Genomic DNA, 5,895 nt, shown 5'->3' with positions numbered 1-5,895 from the left:
ACAATGAACTATGTACATCGCTATACTTATCTATCCTTCCTAGAATATGGGGAGGGAGTTGAGGGGAAGTCTTCAATTAATAGACTTGAAAAATTCAAAGAACCTCATCAGCCAAAATATAAGGAAATAATGCAGTTACTTTATAAATGTTAACTATTATTGTTAAAAATAAAAGTGTAAAAATAAATTTGTTGAAAATACTGCCTCTTGGAATGCTGACATTTTTAAATGTATTTCATTATAATAAGAATCTATTAATTACATTAATTACTTTGCTAACTAGAAAGTTCTTTCCCACCTTGTTTTTGACTAGAAAAATCATCTGGAAACACATTACTATTTGCATATCACTTGCTATAATAGGTCCCGTATTCTTGAACATTATACTTCTCTGACTACTACCAAATAAATGTTGTCCCCCTTTAGAATATATTTTTTTTGAAGGACTCAGATACAACTTCCACATTCATCCACTGCACATTCTCTTCAATCTCCTCCGTTCATCCTTGTCACTACACCTCTGAAATTTATTATAGGGTCACCAATGTGCACCATATTGTCTATTCAAGTCTATTACCCATATTCAACTTTCCCACCAGCATTCACACAGTTAACACTCTTATTCTAGAAACACTGGCATTGGTTTCCATGTTATTGCACTCTCTTAGTATCCCTCAAGGCTTACCAGCTGCTGACTCTTTGTACCTTTGCTCTTCTGTCTACTCTAGACCACGAAGTGACGGAGAACAAATGTTTTCAGTTCTTGTCATTTTTCTCTCCTCCAACAACACTTTCCCAATAGGTGAATTTATTTATTTTTTTCTCCTCAGATATACTGTATCATTACTTCATGTCAGTAGCATAACTTGACAAAGTTTCATCACTGAGATGAATTTATTAATTCTAATATTTGGTCTTGAATTTTGAATATTAAATTCTGACGTTTATCCACTCACAAATTGCTTTTGTCCGTTTTATACATCATAGTTAATACTACTTCAATTTACCCAGTCTCTCAGACCAAAACACTAGGCTTTCTCCTTGATCCTTCCAGTCATTGTATCCTTATGTAATCTTGCTATTTATTCTTTCAGAAAGTATCCAAACTGGACTGTTTCTTAAAACACTACTGCCTGGATCCTACTTAAAGTATGTAACATCTTTTACATAAACTTTCCAGTAACCTGTTAACAGTTCCCAAAACATTCTCCTGTTCCCAGAACTATTGATGACCTGCGAGACAGCTGCAGTAATCTTCACATTCTAATTCAGATTACAAATATTATCCAGCATAAAACCCAATAATTATTTCCCATTACTCAAAATAAGGTATAAACTCTTTATCTCATCCCATCTTATAGTTCCCTGTCTTTATTCTCTTCTTCTGAAACTTACCCTTACTCATTTTGTTCCAACCATGTAAGCCTTCTCACATTTTCTCTAATGGGTTATCCCTATTTCCATTATTTTTTGTTTTCCTCTTTCTGAAAGACACTTGACTCATAACTTCTGATAGCCTGCTCCTTTTTATCATTCAAGTATCAGCTCAATAGCCCCCTTTAGAGAGGCCATCTTGTCTCTCCTATCTAATTTCCTGCCCAGTCATATCTGGCTCCTCAATCCACTTTATTTTCTTCAAAGTGTAATCACCATCAAAAATTACATTTTCTTGATTCAGGTTATTTTTTCATCCAAAGATGTCATAAGTTTTCTGCCATTTATATCATCTCCCTTTGTTCTTCCTCTTTCAACTGTTTTCTAAATCTGATCAAAATTCTGCAAGAAGTTTACACCTGAGATTCACTACATAAAAGAAAAAAAGAGTAAAAAAAAATAGCTGAATATTTTCTCAGTAATTTGGCATATAAAAAGCTTTTTTTTCTTTTTCCTCTCAAAGATTTATTTGTTATTTTTATTCTGAATTTTAAAAATAACATGTATATACGTGTGTGTGTGTGTGTGAGAGAGAGAGAGAGAGAGAGAAAGAGAGAGAGTGTTAACTGTATCATTTGTATGTCTTCATTTAAGTGTGAAATATTATTAAACATCTTTGAAGGGACTATGTGTAGAAAGTAATCTCAATGCAACACCTTACTTTTAAAGCTTTAATATGGAATACATATTTTATCACTGATATTTGATTTATGAAATATTGTTGCGTCCTAAGACAGTACAAACATAAATCAATTTGTAGATACAAATTTATTTAAAATTTACTTTCTCTTATTTTTGTGAGTTATATAGCAATTAGGAAATCGAAGACATTGATTTTCACAATGATTCCAGAGCAAGTTAAATGTTCTTAATTTATGTAGATGAGCCTTCAATATATCCTTAAGAATATATAAAAGAGATGAGAATTAAACAATTCTCATCAATAGAGCATCAAGAGTTTATTTTTATTTTTAGCAAAACCATACTTCAAATTCAAGTACTGTAAAATTAATAAGATTCTTATTGTTTATGTACATCTTCTCATCACCAAAACCATAATAGATACTTTAAAAAAATCAATGAATGAAGATAATTTCTCATCTTAAAATTAACTAAAACTATCAGTCTCCACATATTACCTTGGTACTACTAAATGTGGACCACTTATTTTGATTAAAATGTTCGAAAATACAAATTTGTTGAACATCTATATAATATGAGCTCTTATAATGTCTTTTTATTATTTATGAGACAGTGTCTTGCTCTGTAACCCAGGCTGAAGTGTAGTGGTACAACTGCTCCCTGCAAGCTTGACCTCTTGGGTGCAAATGATCCTCCCACCTCAGCATCACAAGTACCTGGAACATTACATTAATTAACTTACATCAATAATCCTTCTGCATCTGTTAAAATATTTTGTCATATTTATTTGGTGAAATAATACTTAGCAATAAAAAAGGAAGGAACTACTAACTGAGGTAACAATAGATAAAAGTCAAAGAATAAGTTAAAAGAAGCCAGATACTAAATAACATAAACTTCATGAGTTCATATATACTTTATATAAAGGGCAACTTTTTGGCAAAATTACTCTAAGCGATTAAAAATCAGAAAGTTGCAGTGGGTAGAAAGAAGGATCACCTTCAAAGGGGCACAAGCAGACTTTCTGAGGTGATGGAAATGTTCTATCTACCTCTTGTTTTGGGTGATATTGCATAGATACAGACAGTAGTAGAAACTCATTGAATTAAATACAATCCATGCATTGATGTAACAGTCTCCAGTTTTCTGTTTGGCGGACTTACACAGACCGGTAGACTCTTCAAATTTCTTCCTGCCTACAGTTTCTTTTAATAAACTGCAATACACACGTAACAAAAAATCTGAGAAAAATATGCATTATAGAAGATAGGGTTGAAGAGTATGTATTGCTTTAAAAATTTAAAAACAATGTGGCATGACCTCATACAGGTATTTTCTCTCCTAGGGATATATGTTTGGGAAACCATGTGTGTATAGAACAGGAGACCTGTACACAAATATTCAGAGTGATATTATTGACAGGAGCAGAATCTGAGAAGAAACATGTTACATGTCTATCAACAGGAAGATGGATGAATAAAATGTGAAATATTTAGACAATATAATTTTTATTGCTTAAAAAATGAATTATAGCAAAACACTAAAACTTGGACATGTACTATATTTAATGTTGCATGAAGAAGCAATTAGCATAAATACTAAAATGTTTATATGAAGTTTAAAAAATAACCTACACTAAAAATTGTATTGCATGGGATGCATACATGTGAGTGATAAATGTATAAAATTAAAAGAAAGGTAAGGACAAATACAAAATTGAATAACATATTGTGACCACCTGTTGGATTAGATAGAATAATTTAATGGACAGCAATACAAAAGTAAATGCCAGGATTTTGATAATATATTTCTTAGGCTGAGTGGTGGCTTCACAGTTGTTCATTTTATTACCATGTTTTATGGTATACATATCGATTATATTCTTTTGTATATGTATTATATAATGCAGTTTTTAAAATGTGTAGTTAATTTATAATGTGTGAGATTTTTGAGCTGCAACACTAGAAAGATGGCGGAGCAAGAGCAAAGAAAAATCCTTTTGGTTCCAGAAAATCTCCTGAAAAAGAGGAAGGCTTATCAAGCCCTCAAAGCCACCCAGGCAAATCAGGCACTTTTGGCAAATGAGCAGAGGAAAGCAAAAGGGCTCAGGTTTAAGCAACTGGAATCATTCCTACATGATTTCTGACAGCAGAAATGGGACAAGGTGCATCTCAGATGACTAGAAGTGAAAACTCATACCTTGGAATTGCCAGATAAACATTCCTTGGCCTTTGTTGTAGGCATCAAAAGGATTGATGGCGCGAGTTTACTGGTGCAGAAAACCATTGCAAGACTTCACCTAAGGAAAAGTTTTAGTGGTATCTTTGTAAATGTCAGCCACCAGAACCTAAAAATGCTGCTTTTAGTGGAAACTTATGTGACCTGAGGATTTCCAAATCTGAAATCTGTCCAGGAACTCATTTTGAAACACGGACAAGCCAAGGTCAAGAATAAGACCATTCCTCTAACAGACAACACAGTGATTGAGGAGCACTTGGGGAAGTTTGGTGTCATTTGCTTGGAAGATCTCATTCATGAAATTGCCTTCCCAGAGAAGCATTTCCAGGAGATCTCACGGTTCTTGCACCCTTTCCACCTCTCAGTGGCCTGTCATGCTACCAAAAACACAGTGGGCTTCCTCAAGGAGACGGTCTCACCTGGCCATCAGGGTGAATGCACCAATCAGCTCATCTACCAGCTGAACTAAACCCAGGTGCCAAACTGCAATAAATTTTTATCAGTGAAGTGGAAGCGTGTATTTTTGCTTTTTTTGGGAATTTTTACCGAGTATCTTCACAGAAGATTATTTCCTGCTTTAGTCTTCAAAAACTGGAAAGGAAGGGTCAAAGAAAAGACAGTAGGTTATTTTCATGGCAAGCACCTCTCATCGCAGTCCAGTTCCAAGGAAAAATTCCAGTGTTTTATACATTGGCTGCCGCCTCCTCTGAAATCAGCACATTCCACAGAGGAAGGAGTCCGGCTTTGTTGCATCTTGTCTCCTAGTATTTAATGTTGGTAAATGAGTAACTCTAGCATTTGTACAAGGCTCCCTAAGACTCCGGCAGCAGTTGATCTGGCCCAGGGACATAATTCAATCTGGAGATTCCTGGTGCCTTGTTTTGAAAAAGACTTGAAATACACATAGGAAAAAAGGCACCTAAATAAATGTTCACCTGTTTCTGCTGTGAAAAAAAAGATTTTTATAATCTGATTGACAATGAGAATAGTGAAAATATTGAATTGGTTGGGGGTTGTAAGCAAATTTTTGTGGAAAGAATGTATAAAGGAAATTAGAAAATGAAAAGTAAATTGGCACAGAGTTATATATTTGATTTTTGAGAAGAACTTAGAAGAAAATTCAGATACTACATTTTATGCAAATGCAAATGATACTTCTCAACAAAGAGTTGTCTTTTTCTTGTTAGAATGCATAGAATGTTGTCCTCTTTCCTGACATTCCAATTTATTAAGGGCAAAGACATAAATTCCATTTTTCTGTCTTTTGAAGCTTGAAGCCTTAGCGCTTATTAAGACTAAGTCTAGTAAATAATGCTTTACCTAGAAATTTTAAAATAGGTTAGATTATGTCTTGGAGAAAACAAGTCTTTCTAAAAATAAAATTATTAAAGAATACCTTTCAGATAAAATTTCCTTCACCTCATTTCTTTTCTATTTCTCAATTTAATTAATTTATCCAAAGAAATGATCACTTTAGTAATGATTCTGATAAATTAATTTAAAATCTTTATTTCATCTTGCCTTCTAATTCAACTTTAATTAGTTCTGAATGAATGAGAGAAATAAAACTAAGGGAGAAAC

General features: G+C 33.4%; 1 non-coding gene and 1 pseudogene across 1 annotated transcript; one reads left to right on the top strand and one right to left on the bottom strand.

The window, feature by feature from the left end:
• Positions 1-821: 821 nt before the first annotated feature.
• On the bottom strand, positions 822-889 carry LOC129011996 (small nucleolar RNA SNORD38). The gene has a single exon (XR_008493505.1). It is a non-coding gene; the product is annotated as a small nucleolar RNA SNORD38 (small nucleolar RNA).
• A 3,144-nt stretch (positions 890-4,033) lies between these two features.
• LOC129011713 (ribosomal protein uL30-like) lies at positions 4,034-4,783 on the top strand (annotated as a pseudogene).
• The last annotated feature ends 1,112 nt before the right edge of the window (positions 4,784-5,895 follow it).

The sequence above is a fragment of the Pongo pygmaeus genome, chromosome 14 (genome assembly GCF_028885625.2).
Source record: "Pongo pygmaeus isolate AG05252 chromosome 14, NHGRI_mPonPyg2-v2.0_pri, whole genome shotgun sequence".
Taxonomy (NCBI): Eukaryota; Metazoa; Chordata; class Mammalia; order Primates; family Hominidae; genus Pongo; species Pongo pygmaeus.
The sequence above is the reverse complement of the archived record's forward strand: the minus strand, read 5'-3'. Positions and strand labels throughout refer to the sequence as shown.